The following is a 16,195-nucleotide window of genomic DNA, read 5'->3' as shown; positions in this document are numbered from 1 at the left end:
AAATTAAGAAAGGCTCAACTGCCATAAGGGCCTGTAATTCAGAAACCCTTCTTGCAGAGGTAATGGCCAACAAAAAAGCAGTCTTCCAAGATAAATATTTCAACTCTGCCGATGCTGCAGGCTCAAAAGGTTGTAGAGTGAGTTTCTCCAACACAAAATTGAGATCCCAAGCAGGAGTAGGAGCTCTACGTGGGGGTCTTATATTCTTTGCCCCTCTAAGGAACTGCTTAAACAAAGGCTGAGAAAATAATGGTGGGTCACAGTCATAGTGAGCAGAAATTGCTGCAGCATGAACCTTTATAGAGGAGAAGGACAAACCCTTGTCCAATAACTCAGTAAGGTATTGAAGCGCAACACTTAAATTAGGTTTAGAAACATCAAAGTCCTTTGCTGTACTCCAAAATAAAAATCTCCTCCATTTATCTGCGTAAACTTTCCTTGTACTAGGCCTTCTGGCCTCCAAAATAACATTCAAAACTTGCTGTGGAAGCTGAGACCCTCCAGGGTTTAAAACAGAATATGCCAGGTTGTCAGATGTAGAGAATGAAGTTTGACATTGAGTAAATGACTGTTCTCCTGAGACAGCAGGTGAGGAATCGAAGGCAAAGGCCATGGAGGCTCCTGTACCAGACTTCTCAGTAATGGGTACCAGTGCTGTCGAGGCCAATCTGGAGCTATTAAAATCATGTTTGGCTTGTCCTGTCTGACCTTCAGCAGTACCTTTGGGAGGAGAGGCAGAGGTGGAAAGGCATACACGTGAAGATTGCTCCAGTTGAATGAGAGAGCATCCACTTTCCAAGCCGAGGATGAAACCTTTTGTGCAAAACTTTGGCAGCTGGTAATTTAGTGGAGAAGCGAACAGATCTATGTCTGGAGTTCCCCATAACACTGTCAATCTCTGAAATACATGAGGATCCAATTTCCACTCGTGGGGATCCATAATTTGTCTGCTCAACACATCTGCTAAGGAGTTCTGTGCTCCTGGCAGAAACCTTGCCTGAAGATTTAGCTGTAAACTGAGAGCAGTCTCCCACAAAATCATTGCTTGTCTGCATAGAGGATAAGAATGTTCCCCTTGCTTGTTGATGTACCACATGACAGTTGTGTTGTCTGTTTGAATCAACACCTGCCCTGGAAGAAGTAAATCCTTGAAAGCTATCAATGCAAATTGGACTGCTAACATCTCCTTCAAGTTGATATGTAGATGTTGAAGTCTGGCAGGCCACGTGTCTTGTACCCATTTTCCATTTAGATGAGCTCCCCAAGCTTTGTCTGAGGCATCTGTCGTTAAAATTTGACTCGCCTCTGGCCGGGTCACAGAGAGTCCCTTGTTTAGGTGACATTCCTGAGCCCACCACAAAATTCCTTTTGAATGCAAGGTATTATTTGAATGACAGTGTCCAAATCTTGGCAGTGCTGTGTCCATACATTCTTGAGATACCATTGTAGCTTCCTCATATGCAGTTTGGCATTGGGAAGTACCAGAATACAAGATGCCATGAACCCCAAGGCTTGAAGGACTGTCCTTGCAGTCAGCCTGGACTGATGAGACAACTGGTGGAAGTAAAGAGAAAGATTCTTTTGTTTGTCCGGGGACAAAAAGGCCATCTGGGATGCTGTATTCAGTCTCACACCCAGAAAGCACATGTCCTGAGAGGGTACTAGACTGGACTTTATTTCGTTCACAGAATACCCCAGGCATCTTAACACTGCCATCACATACTGTAAATGATGAAGAAGTTCGTCCTTTTCTTGGGCCAGTATCAGGCAATCGTCCAAATAAGGATAGATCTGTATTCCTCTTAGCCTGAAGAAAGCTACCACTGGAGCCAGAACCTTCGTGAACACTCTGGGCAGTAGATAAGCCAAAGGGCAATGCAGAGAACTGATAATGTGAAGTCCCAGCCCAAAAACGCAGATACTTCCTGCAACTGGGCCTGATAGGAACATGAAGGTAAGCCTCCTTGAGATCCAGAGTCACCATCCAGTGATCTTTGCCCAGCAGAGGTAAAAGCTGTTGTAACGTTAACATTTTGAACTTGGGAATGTCCAGATACGTGTTGAGGATGGATAAATCCAAAATTGGTCTCCATGTGTTTCCTTTCTTTGGTACTAGAAACAGGCGAGAATAAAATCCTAGGCCCACTTCTGGCAGAGGGACCGGTTGTATGGCCCCTATTTGAAGCAGTAGAGAAATTTGTTTGCGAGCCTCTAGTCTTTGCTGAGGAGGAACGTCCGGCATGCCTTTGAAAGGAGGCAAGGTATGGAAATAAAACTTGTAACCCTGGTGTATGATATCCAATACCCATTTGTCTTGGGTGATCAACATCCAATTTTCCTTGAAGAGTGCTAACCTTCCTCCCAAAGGTGCTGCCAGGCCAGAAGGATCTGGCAGCTGAAAAAGTAGGTCATTGGGCCTGTTTACGAAAGGACTGGCCCCTGCCCTCACCCGAAGATTGAGCAGGTGAACTCCCTGTTCTAGGCCTGAAAGAACTCTGAGCTCTGCCCCTACCACGTCTAGATCTACCCCTAGACTGAGAATCATAAGAAGGATACGTCCACCCCTTAGCAGGCCAATTCCTACTAAACTGGAGGCTGAACTTGCAAAAATCTTTAACAGCCTGCATAGACTTAGCCTTGTCTTCCATTTTCTTCAAGACTGACTCCACAGGAGAACCAAACAACACATCAGACTGCAAAGGAGCATCCAAAATCCTTGTCTTAACATGGTCAGATAAATTCTGATCCTTCAACCAGGCGTGCCTGCGAAGAACAGAGCCAGTGGCAGCCACCCTAGACGAGGCCTGCACAGCATCAAAACCACACTGTAATGAATGCTTACCCACCTGTTCAGAGACATGCACCAAATCTTGCAATTCTTTACACTCAATGCCTTCTGCCAGAGCATCCACCTTAGACTTCAATTGAGAAAGAAGAAAGTTTTGATATTTCAACATATGAAACTGGCAATTCAAAGCCCTCATAGCTAAGGTAGAAGATGTATAGACCATCTTTCCCCATCTATCCAAAGCTCTGGCTTCTTTATCTAGAGGAACCGGATTTTTTACAACAGAGGCCTTGACACCCTTAGGTCCCTGACTAATAGTTTCTGGGTCCGCCCTAGGACTCTTATAAAGATATTTATGAGCCTCAGGCACCCTGTAATACCTATCCGGTTTAACAGGAGCAGGAGGCAGAGAATCAGGATTAAGTGAAGCCTCTGCAAACACATCTTCCACAACATCCAGAACAGGGCTATAGCCAAGGGCCTATGCTGGGGTAACAGCAAAACTCCCGAAGCCTTTTCCTAGAATCAGAGAAGTCCTGACCTTCCCACTTAAAATGTTCCCTCATAGAATGAAGTGTCTCTGAAAAGAAAAATCCTCTGGAGGAGAAGCAGAAGGAGTGGAATCATCAGCATCAGAATCAGAATAAGGAGAGTACTCCTGCAAGTCTTCAGCTGAAGACTCTGAAACATCCAAGCCTGCTCAAAACTTCCCAACTCTGGCTCCACCCTAGGCCTCTTATCAGGAGGGGGCATAGAACCTCTAATCAGAGTAATCAAATCTTCTGCCATTTTAAGCATGTGCTTCTTAGGCACAGACCCTGCTGAACTAGGAGTGACACCAACAGAAGCTAAAACTGGCCTGCCTCTGGGAGAAGCCTTGGAAACAGAAGGAGAAGGCCTAACCACCCTAGGAAGGGAGGGAGTACAGCAACTTGAGAAGCCCCTTCAGCCTGACCTGCCTCCTGAGAGACCACCTCCTGTAAAATCAAAGTCTCCCCCTGAGACTCCAGAGAAGTCTCCGCCGGAACCACCGGTTCCACTGAAGCTCTAAAGAACCGGCGTCCGGAACGGACGACTCATCTTGCCTGGGTTTAACTGCTTTGTCTTTGCGCTTCAGCAGAAGCGGCGGAGAATCCGACGCCATATAATTGCACCGCTTCCCAAAGACCAGCCTAGGACAATCTGGCCTTCGCTTAATAGTGCGTTATTGTACCTAGCACAAAAGCGACACCCAACAACGTCGTGCTCACGCCCCAAACAAGGAATACACAAAGAATGATAATCCCTTGCGGTATCTGTTTCCCACAAGAAATACAGTTATTCACTTTTTCTGACATCCGTAAAACACTGAGGCAAGAAAAACCAAAATAATCCCAACGGGTACTTAGCCAACTTGGATTCGGTCTGAAACTCCGAATTCGAAAAATTTCAGAACGCCGAATGGCACTTGCAACGCTGCTTCTGTATCGGACCATGCGGCAAAAAAGACTGAGGAAATGACGTCGGTCATGCGCTTTTGTACCCTGACGTCCTGATGTCAGTTTTAAGCGCCTTGACCGACGTCAGCCTAATACTTTGGTATTCGGGCCGACCGAGGACAGCGGACTACCCATATGTAAGGACTGCAGCAATGTGAGATGAAGAACATCTGGTAAATAGCCTGCTTTGAAGCAGAGGTATCTTATGCAAGATTCTCTGATTGGGATATGCAGGTAAGCCTCTTAAGTCTAGAGTTACCAACCAGGCACTCTTGCCTAGCATAGGCAGTAGCTGTTGTAGAGTCAGCATCTTGAATTTTGGAATGTCCAGGAAAGTATTTAGAATGGATAAGTCCAGAATTGGATGCCATGATTTGTCTTTTCTGGGTACCAGGAAAAGTCTTGAATAAAAACCTTGTCCTTTTTCCTTTTCTGGTACTGGCTGAAAAGCCCCCATATCCATGAGGGACATGACTGGTTTCTGGGCCTCTGCCCACTGATTTGGGGGCAGGTATGGCCATCAGTTTGGAATTGGCAACATGTGGAAACGAAATATGTACCCCTGGGATACTATATTTAAGACCCACTGGTCTTGGGTAATTAGATGCCAATTTTGAGCATGAAGTGCTAGTTTTCCCCCAAAGGGGCTGCCAAAAGATAAGTGCTTGGAAATGGCAGAAGGAAGTCATTGAAACTGTTTACCGTAGGGTGGTGCTTTGCTACTTCTGATTTAGAGGAGGAAGCACCCCATTATTTTGTCCTGTAAGATCGTTGTGACTGAAACCTGGAGCCTTTGGAGTGTCTGGGTTTGACCTGAGCAGCTCTGTTGGGTACTGGAAAGGACCAATTCTTAGTAGGCCAGTGCCTACTGAACCTGGGTGGCTGCACTTGCAAGAAATCTTTTACAGTTTGCATAGATTTAGCTTGGTCTTCCATCTTTTTTAAAACTTCTTCTGCCTTCTTTCCAAACAGACTGTCCTGCTGTAAAGGAGCATCCAACAATTTAGCTTTAACATGATCAGGCAGATTTTGCTCCATGAGCCAAGCATGCCTTCTTATCACAGATCCAGTTACGGCGTCCCTGCAAGAGGCCTCCAAGGAATCAAAACCACATTGCAAAGTATGCTTTCCAACTTGTTCAGCTGAATGCAATAAATCCTGTAACTCTATTTTCCACACAATCTAAATCAACATCATTTTCCGTTTCTGTAAGCCCATGACATGCTGTTGATATTTAAGCATATGAAATTGACAGTTTAAAGCCCTGATTGCCAGGGTTGCAGACGTATAAACCTTCTTACCCCATCTATCCAGCGCCCTGGAGTCTCTATCAGAAGGGGTAGGATTTTTAGCTGTAGAAGCCTTAAAACCCTTGGGACCCTGAGAAATTGTTTCAGGGTCAGCAGTAGGATTTTTGAAAAGAAACTTGTGGGAGTCAGGAACCCTGTAATATCTGTCTGGCTTACTAGGAGCCAAAGGCAAGGAATCAGGAGCCATGCTGGATTCTGAGAAAACAATCAACAATGTCTAAAACAGGAGGTATATCCAAAGGCCTATGCTGAGGAAGGAGAAGAAAATCCCTAAGCCTCTTTTTGGATTCTGAAAAGTCCTGACTCTCCCAATGAAAATGTTCCCTTAAGGTATGCAAAGTCTCTCCAAAAGAAAAATCCTCAGGAGGAGAAGCAGAAGGGATGGATTCTTCTGCGGAGTCCTAAGAGGGGGATAGAAAATTCCTGATCAGAAGAGGAGTTAGAAGAAATGGAAACCTGATCTGAAGATTCATAATCAGTGTCTTGCCTAGGCCTCTTAGCAGGAGGGGGTTGGGAACCCCTGATCAAGGTAATTAAATCCTCAGCCATTTTGATCATTTGTTTTTTAGGCATAGGGGACTGAGCATGTGGCTCATGCGTCAGTTTTTTAGACATAGTAGTTGGTTTTGGCCTTGTTTTTGATGATGGCGTTGGTTTAATATACAAATATTTAGGCCTGAAAGCACCCTCAGAAGCCGGTGCCTGCTCAGCGGCTCCGGACCCATCCAAGGGAGAGACATCCGCGGGTTCAATACTTGAAGAATCTCTCGGTATACCGGACTCCAAATGGGTCTTGGTACAGGCCTGCGACTCAAAAGTAGCGGGCATTAGGGGCTGCAAAGCGCCTCACTGAGTACCGGCGAACAGCTTAGGAGAAGCTTTGTCGTCGGTTTTGGACCTCGACGGTCTGTCTCTTTTTCTTTGCGTTTTTTGTGAATTCCGGTAGTTGGATTGCTAACCGACATTTCAGGATAGTTAAATCTTGAACCAAACTATTTAGAAGCAAAAATATACAGACGCTTAATAGTGCGTTGGTTAAATTTAGCACAAAACCGACAGCAAGGCACGTTGTGGCCAGGGACTAGGCAAGGAATACAGTACAAATGAAAATCCTTATGAGGTATTTGCTTCCCACAAGTAATACAATTATTAACTTTTACTGACATCGGTAAGAAGCAAGAAAAAGTTTGCCCAACGGGGTACTTGGCTTTAGTTCAAAGACTTCGGCTCTGAAACGCGAAAACAAAAATTTCAGGAGTCGGCCGACCGGCACTTGCGAACTGCTTCTGCTTCAGGTACCGCGCAGCAAGAAATACTGATTAAAATGGCGTCGGCTGCATGTTTTATACCCCTGACGACCTGATGTCAGGGAAGAGGAGACAGCAACTGATGCAGGACCCAAGACTTTGTTATTCAGGCCGACTGAGGGCAACCTGCCAGTAGATTACCCAAATTTAACGAATGCAACAGTGAAACACGAAGAACATCCTAGCCAAGCTAGAGTTTTCACGGTGTGATACCTTAAATGTCTTGTAAGAGTGGCTCATGGGACATATGCAAATGACCCCTTAAGGACAGTGTTTCTTATACATATATATAGATATATATATATATATATATATATATATACATATACACATATACACACACACACCTCTCTGTAAGACATATATATATATGTGTGTGTGTGTGTGTGTGTGTGCACACGAGTGCTTGTGTATGCATCTATACACACACACACACACAGACACTTAAATGTCAAGTTCAGATTAAGTTAAACCCAGTGGTGGTCTTTTCAGTCAGTCTTAGCAACGAACTTAAATGCTCTGTTGTTATCAGTTCAGCTTTACAAGTCAAGGCAGAGTTAGGGTCTACTTGGATTAGCAAAAACACTATTTTTAATCCAAAAAAAGCAACAAAGTTAGCCATATGTAGTACTAGTTCAAGTAATCCATGATGATGCCAAGTACAGTTAAAGTGTTAGCAGTAAGGTACTCAAAACAGAGCCCTTGGGGTAATCATATTTATTACACAGGATGATGATGCAGCATCACCTCAAGGCAGAGCATGAAACTGATAATGACTGGCTCCCAGCCGGAAGTGTAGATGGCTCCTGGACGCCTTGTCGATTTTTATATGGTAGCAGGCGTCTTGGAGATCTATTGAGCCCATCCAATAGTCTTTCCCTAACAATGGGAGTATCGACTGCAGTGTTGCCATCTGAAACTTGTCCTTCCTCATGGATTCGTTCAATCTGCTGAGGTCCAATATTGGCCTCCAGTTTCCTGTTCGTTTTGGTACTAAAAAGAACCTGGAGTACGTTCCGGATCCTATCTGGTCTGCTGGGACAGACTGGATGACTCTTTTTAAGAGCAACTTGTTGATCACCACAGTTGCCTGATCCCTGTGATTGGGTGGTACATCTGGGATCTTGTTGGGAACAAACGGACAGGAAAAGGGTATGATATAGCCTCTGGTAACAACTCTTTGTACCCACTTGTCTTGAGTGATACTTAGCCAGGCTTCTGGATACAAAGAAATGCGACCCCCAACCGGCCCCAGAGAAACGCAGTCGGGCCCCACATCAAGAACACTGATAAGGCCGTCCCTGAAAGGAATCACGGCCTTGCTGGTATTGCGGACCATCCCTGCCTCTAGGGTGACATCTCCCATTTCCTCCTCCTCTTCCTCTGAAGGAGGTTTCACCCTGTGTGTCCGGAAAGACCCTCTGGGATTTCTTGAATCACATTTTACCACCCCTTTGACCTTTGTGGTATGGTCGAGAGGGGAAAGTACAGTTTTGTACCTACCATAAATGTAGACGTTCGAGTGTTCACACTGCTGCAGTCATCACACTTGGGTTATCTGCCGTCAGGCGGTCCCGCAGTCGGGTTATCTGCCGTCAGGCGGTCCCGCAGTCGGCCCGAGTTCCAAAGTCTTGGTCCGGCGTCGGTTGCTGTCGCTTCTTCCCTGACGTCAGTGCGACATGGGTATAAAAGAGGCAGCCGACGCCATTTTCTTCAGCTTTCCTTGCCCCAGATCAGGTGCCCCCAAATAGGAAGGCAATACATAATCCTAAGTAAATTAAGTAGAAAACAATAGCTACAGCTGTAAGCAAATACACCATATAGAAATACATCTTGGAGATTGTATAAACAGGGAGCTATAGATAAAATCCAGGTAAAAAGAAGGGAAGGTGGGAGGGTAACCTGGACTGCAGCAGTGTGAACACTCGAACATCTACATTTATGGTAGGTACAAAACTGTACTATGTTCATCGTGTTACACTGCTGCAGTCATCACACTTGGGTTGAATCCCAAAGCGAAGGCTGGGCGGTTGGTACTAAACAGGGTTTGGAGAAGCTAGTAGGCCCTGCAAAACTGCAGTGGCAAAGCCAGCTCTGGTTTTTGAGTATAGAGGTAAGTGGTAGTGCTTGGTGAAGGTGTGCACTGAACTCCAAGTTGCAGCTTCCAAAATATCCTTGGTTGGTACCCCTCTAAGGAAGGCTGCTGATGTTGCTGTAGCCCTGATGGAATTAGGCCTAATGTTACCAGGTACAGGTTTCCCATGGTGTGTGTAGCAGAAATGGATACAATGTCCTATCCATTTTGAAATGGTCTGTTTTGATATAGGCTTTCCTTGAGATCCTGCAGCATAAGATACAAAGAGCTGATCAGATTTTCTGAAAACCTTTGTTTTATCCAAGTAGAAACGTAATTGCCTGTGAATGTCCAAAGAGTGTAGGAGCCTTTCCCCTTTATTCTGGGGGTTTGGATAAAAGGTGGGTAAATGAATGGTTTGGTTTAGAGCCACACTGGATACTACCTTTGGCATAAAGGAAGGGTTAGTTCGTAAAGAGACACTGTCTTCATGAAAAATGATGAAAGGCTCCACTGCCATTAGGGCCTGTAGCTCTGAGACTCTTTGTGCAAGTTATTGCTAGCAGCAGGGCAGTTTTCCATGATAAAAATTGTAAATCAGCTGAAAAAGCTGGCTCGAAGGGCGGTAGTGTAAGCTTTTTCAAAACAAAATTGAGGTCCCAAGTTGGTGCTGGTGCTCTTCGGGGCAGTCTTATGTTCTTAGCCCCTCTGGGGTACTGTCTTAATAATGGATGTGAAAAAATAGGAGGATCTGTGTTGTAATGAGCTGAAATAGCTGAAGCGTGGATCTTTATAGATGAAAAGGAAAGGCCTTTGTGCAACATATTGCAGAATCTGAGGAATATTTGGGACAAGAGGATTTTGGCCTTTAGCCTGGTTCCAGGCGCAGAAACTTTTCCATTTGTCTGAGTAGGTTTTCCTGGTGCTGGGTCTCCTGGCCTCCAGAATGACATCCATAACAGCTGTAGAGAGAAGTGTTGACTGGTTGTTTAGATAATCTGCATTGCAGCCAGATTTAAGGTCTTGAGCTGGCTGTGTAGAATCTGATTGTTTTGCTGAGTCAGCAGGTGAGGAATTTGAGGCAAAATCCATGGTGGGCCTTGAGCCATGTTCCTTAATATTGGATACCAGTGTTGGCGTGGCCAGTCTGGAGCAATGAGTATCATTTGTGGCCTCTCTAATCTGGCTTTTAACAGCACCTTTGCCAGAAGAGGCAGTGGAGGAAAGGCATACACTGTTAGTGTTTTCCAACTGAATGAGAGGGAGTCCACTTTCCAAGCTAGAGTGTGGTATGTCCTTGTGCAAAACTTTCGCAGTTGGTAGTTTTGGGGGGGGGAGGCGAACAGATCTATGTCTGGGCTCCCCATTCTTGAGTTATCATTGTGAATACTTGTGGGTCTAGTTTCCACTCGTGAGGATCCATGATATTTCTGCTTAGTTTGTCTGCCAATGTATTTTTCTTTCCTGGCAGAAATTGTGCTTGTAGCTGAACTTGGTAGGTCAGTGCTGTGTTCCACAAGGTCATTGCTTGTCTGCATAGGGGGTAGGAATGCGTGCCCCCTTGTTTGTTTATGTACCACATTACTGTGGTGTTGTCCGTCTTTATTAGAAGTTGTCCTGGATGTAGGAGGTCCTTGAAAGCTGTTAGGGCATTTTGTACAGCTAGCATCTCTTTTTGATTGATGTGGAGATGCATTTGATCTGCAGACCATTTGCCCTGAATACACTGTCCTGCCATGTGTGCTCCGCAGGAGTAATCCGATGCATCTGTTGTCATCGTCTGCCTGGCTGTGGGCAAGGTGAAAGGCTGACCCTTGTTGAGGTAACATGCCTGAGCCCACCATAGAAACTCCTGTTGAAGGCAGGGAATTAGTGGTATTATTGTTTCCAAGCTGTGGATGTGTTGACTCCATATGCTTTTCAGGTACCATTGTAATTTCCTCATATGCAGTTTGGCATATGGTATTAGTAGTATGGAAGATGCCATGAATCCCAAGGCCTGCAGAATTTTTCTTGCAGGAGTTGGGTCTTTGTTGCCATCATTTTGAAGTACTGAGTCAGTTGTCCTTGCTTGTCTGGCGTGAGATGAGCCATCTGGGCCGTTGTATTTAAGCTGGCACCCAGGAATATTATGTCTTGTGAGGGCACTAGTTTTGACTTCTTTTCGTTTACTGTGTACCCTAGGCAACTTAGTAGGTTTTTTACAAATGCCAGATGTTTTAAAAGAATGTCCTTGCTGTCTGCTTGAATAAGGCAGTCGTCCAGGTATGGATATATTTGGATTCCTCTTTGTCTGCAGTATGCAATTACTGGTGCCAGGCATTTTGTGAAGACCCTGGGTGCAGTAGATAAGCCAAAGGGCAGTGCAGAGAATTGGTAATGAGTTGTACCTGCTATAAATCGGAGGTATCTTCTGCAATTTTGTCTGATAGGGACATGCAGGTATGCCTCCTTGAGGTCCAACGTTACTAGCCAAGCCTTCTTGCCCAGCATGAAAAGAAGTTGCTGTAGTGTGAGCATCTTGAATTTCGGTACTTCCAGGTATGTGTTTAGAACTGAAAGGTCCAGAATGGGTCTCCAGGCTTTGTCCTTTCGGGGAACCAGAAAGAGTCGAGTAAAATCCTTGTCCTTGCTCCTGTGTAGGAACCTGCTGAATGGCTCTCATGTCCATGAGTGCTGTAATTTGTCTTTGAGCCTCTGCCCGTTGATTTGATGGCAGGTTTGGCATTCCTTTTATCTTTGGTAAAGTGTGAAAGTGGAACCTGTATCCTTGAGTTACAATATTTAGGACCCATTTGTCTTTTGTGATGATGTGCCAATTATCTGCAAAAAGTGCAAATTTTCCTCCCAAGGGAGCTGCCAAGAGTGATTTGCTTGGCAGTCTGAGGGGTAAGTCATTGTGATTGTCTTCTGATAGTTTGAGACCTGTCTTCTCCTCTTTTCTGGGTTGTGGCACCCCATTGTCGTGGCTTGTAAGAGCCTTGTGGCTGACCTCTGCCCCTTGGGTGTCTGTATTTGCCCCTCTGAGGTCTGTCAGAAGTTGGAAAGGACCAGTTTTTGGTTGGCAAATTTCTGCTGAAACGAGGGGGTTGGACCTGTAAAAAATCCTTGACCGTCTGCATTAATTTTGCCTTATCCTCCATTTTCTTTAAAACCTCTTCTGCTTTCACACCAAATAAAAAGTACAGTTTTGTACCTACCATAAATGTAGATGTTCGAAGATCCACATTGCTGCAGTCCTTACATATGGGTAGTCCGCTGTCCTCGGTCGGCCCGAATACCAAAGTATTAGGCTGACGTCGGTCAAGGTGCTTAAAACTGACATCAGGACGTCAGGGTACAAAAGCGCATGACCGACGTCATTTCCTCAGTCTTTTCTTGCCCCAGATGTCAGAAGGCCCTAACAAGAAAGGCCAAAGCCAAAAACCAGCAAAACCTAAACAACCACCCGTGCACTAACCATATTTACACTATGTACAACACAAACCACAACACCACCTTCAACAACAGAGGGGAAGGCGGGAGTGGACTGCAGCAATGTGGATCTTGAACATCTACATTTATGGTAGGTACAAAACTGTACTATGTTCTTCATCTCACATTGCTGCAGTCCTTACATATGGGTAGAATCCCAAAGCAGAGGTAAGGGAGGATGGCAAAACTATAAGGAATTAGGAGCTGCCAACATGCCTTGCAAAATTGCAGTTGCAAATCCAGCCCTAGATTTAGAGTAAAGTGGAAGGTGGTAATGCTTAGAGAAAGTATGCACTGAACTCCAAGTAGCTGCTTCCAAAATATCTTTAGTAGCCACCCCTTAAAAGGCTGTAGAAGTGGCAGTAGCCCTAGTGGAATGAGGCCTAATCCCAGCTGGAATCTCCTTACCATGATGGGAATAACAGAAGGCAATACAAAACCCAATCCACTTAGAAATAGTTTGTTTTGACACAGGTTTGCCCTGAGAACCCAAAGCAAAAGAAACAAACAACTGCTGAGACTGCCTGAACCCTTTAGTTCTGTTCAAATAATATCGCAACTGTCTGTGTATATCCAAACTGTGCAAAATCCTTTCCCCTTTATTTTGGGGGTTTGCATAAAAAGTAGGCAAATGAATAGTTTGGTTTAAAGCCACACTAGAAACCACTTTAGGCATAAAAGAAGGGTTAGTACGCAAAGACACCCTGTCCTTGTGGAAAATTAAGAAAGGCTCAACTGCCATAAGGGCCTGTAATTCAGAAACCCTTCTCGCAGAGGAAATGGCCAACAAAAAAGCAGTCTTCCAAGATAAATATTTCAACTCTGCCGATGCTGCAGGCTCAAAAGGTTGTAGAGTGAGTTTCTCCAACACAAAATTGAGATCCCAAGCAGGAGTAGGAGCTCACGTGGGGTCTTATATTTTTGCCCTCTAAGGAATTGCTTAAACAAAGGCTGAGAAAATAATGGTGGGTCACAGTCATAGTGAGCAGAAATTGCTGCAGCATGAACCTTTATAGAGGAGAAGGACAAACCCTTGTCCAATAACTCAGTAAGGTATTGAAGCGCAACACTTAAATTAGGTTTAGAAACATCAAAATCCTTTGCAGTACTCCAAAACAAAAATCTCCTCCATTTATCTGCGTAAACTTTCCTTGTACTAGGCCTTCTGGCCTCCAAAATAACATTCAAAACTTGTTGTGGAAGCTGAGACCCTCCAGGGTTTAAAACAGAATATGTCAGGCTGTCAGATGTAGAGAATGAAGTTTGACATTGAGTAAATGACTGTTCTCCTGAGACAGCGGGTGAGGAATCAAAGGCAAAGGCCATGGAGGCTCCTGTACCGGACTTCTTAGTAATGGGTACCAGTGCTGTCGAGGCCAATCTGGAGCTATTAAAATCATGTTTGGCTTGTCCTGTCTGACCTTCAGCAGTACCTTTGGGAGGAGAGGCAGAGGTGGAAAGGCATACACGTGAAGATTGCTCCAATTGAATGAGAGAGCATCCACTTTCCAAGCCGAGGGATGAAACCTTTTTGTGCAAAACTTTGGCAGCTGGTAATTCAGCGGAGAAGCGAACAGATCTATGTCTGGAGTTCCCCATAACACTGTCAATCTCTGAAATACATGAGGGTCCAATTTCCACTTGTGGGGATCCATAATTTGTCTGCTCAACACATCTGCTAAGGAGTTCTGTGCTCCTGGCAGAAACCTTGCCTGAAGATTTAGCTGTAAACTGAGAGCAGTCTCCCACAAAATCATTGCTTGTCTGCATAGAGGATAAGAATGCGTTCCCCCTTGCTTGTTGATGTACCACATGACAGTTGTGTTGTCTGTTTGAATCAACACCTGCCCTGGAAGAAGTAAATCCTTGAAAGCTATCAATGCAAATTGGACTGCTAACATCTCCTTCAAGTTGATATGTAGATGTTGAAGTCTGGCAGGCCACGTGTCTTGTATCCATTTTCCATTTAGATGAGGTCCCCAACCTTTGTCTGAGGCATCTGTCGTTAAAATCTGACTCGCCTCTGGCCGGGTCACAGAGAGTCCCTTGTTTAGGTGACATTCCTGAGCCCACCACAAAAATTCCTTTTGAATGCAAGGTATTATTTGAATGACAGTGTCCAAATCTTGGCAGTGCTGTGTCCATACATTCTTGAGATACCATTGTAGCTTCCTCATATGCAGTTTGGCATTGGGAAGTACCAGAATACAAGATGCCATGAACCCCAAGGCTTGAAGGACTGTCCTTGCAGTCAGCCTGGACTGATGAGACAACTGATGGGAAGTAAAGAGAAAGATTCTTTTGTTTGTCCGAGGTCAAAAAGGCCATCTGGGATGCTGTATTCAGTCTCACACCCAGAAAGCACATGTCCTGAGAGGGTACTAGACTGGACTTTATTTCGTTCACAGAATACCCCAGGCATCTTAACACTGCCATCACATACTGTAAATGATGAAGAAGTTCGTCCTTTCCTTGGGCCAGTATCAGGCAATCGTCCAAATAAGGATAAATTTGTATTCCTCTTAGCCTGAAAAAAGCTACCACTGGAGCCAGAACCTTCATGAACACTCTGGGCAGTAGATAAGCCAAAGGGCAATGCAGAGAACTGATAATGTGAAGTCCCAGCCAGCAGATACTTCCTGCAACTGGGCCTGATAGGAACATGAAGGTAAGCCTCCTTGAGATCCAGGGTCACCATCCAGTGATCTTTGCCCAGCAGAGGTAAAAGCTGTTGTAACGTTAACATTTTGAACTTGGGAATGTCCAGATATGTGTTGAGGATGGATAAATCCAAAATTGGTCTCCACGTGTTTCCTTTCTTTGGTACTAGAAACAGGCGAGAATAAAATCCTAGACCCACTTCTGGCAGAGGAAACGGTTGTATGGCCCCTATTTGAAGTAGTAGAGAAATTTGTTTGCGAGCCTCTAGTCTTTGCTGAGGAGGAACGTCCGGCATGCCTTTGAAAGGAGGCAAGGTATGGAAATAAAACTTGTAACCCTGGTGTATGATATCCAATACCCATTTGTCTTGGGTAACCAACATCCAATTTTCCTTGAAGAGTGCTAACCTTCCTCCCAAAGGTGCTGCCAGGCAAGAGGGATCTGGCAGCTGCAAAAGTAGGTCATTGGGCCTGTTTACGAAAGGACTGGCCCCTGCCCTCACCCGAAGATTGTGCAGGGGAACTCCCTGTTCTAGGCCTGAAAGAACTCTGAGCTCTGCCCCTACCACGTCTAAATCTACCCCTAGACTGAGAATCATAAGAAGGATACGACCACCCCTTAGCAGGCCAATTCCTACTAAACTTCGGAGGCTGAACTTGCAAAAAATCTTTAACAGTCTGCATAGACTTAGCCTTGTCTTCCATTTTCTTCAAGACTGACTCCACAGGTGAACCAGACAACACATCAGACTGCAAAGGAGCATCCAAAATCCTTGTCTTAACATGGTCAGATAAATTCTGATCCTTCAACCAGGCATGCCTGCGAAGAACTGAGCCAGTGGCAGCCACCCTAGGAGGCCTGCACAGCATCAAAACCACACTGTAAAGAATGCTTACCCACCTGTTCAGAGACATGCACCAAATCTTGCAATTCTTTACACTCAATGCCTTCCGCCAGAGCATCCACCTTAGACTTCAACTGAGAAAGAAGAAAGTTTTGATATTTCAACATATGAAACTGGCAATTCAAAGCCCTCATAGCTAAGGTAGAAGATGTATAGACCTTTTTCCCCATCTATCCAAAGCTCTGGCTTCTTTATCTAA

At 44.9% G+C, this 16,195-nt stretch overlaps 1 protein-coding gene and 1 non-coding gene across 2 annotated transcripts in view; both read right to left on the bottom strand.

Annotated features, from left to right (window-relative positions):
* TSN (translin) overlaps positions 1-16,195 on the bottom strand; it is a 334,297-nt gene that overhangs the window by 22,523 nt on the left and 295,579 nt on the right. The window lies entirely within an intron of this gene.
* Positions 7,190-7,321, bottom strand: LOC122805130. The gene has a single exon (XR_006365331.1).

The sequence above is a fragment of the Protopterus annectens genome, chromosome 6.part0 (genome assembly GCF_019279795.1).
Source record: "Protopterus annectens isolate FY-2018-M chromosome 6.part0, PAN1.0, whole genome shotgun sequence".
NCBI lineage: Eukaryota > Metazoa > Chordata > Ceratodontiformes > Protopteridae > Protopterus > Protopterus annectens.
This window is presented reverse-complemented; position numbering and strand designations above follow the sequence as displayed.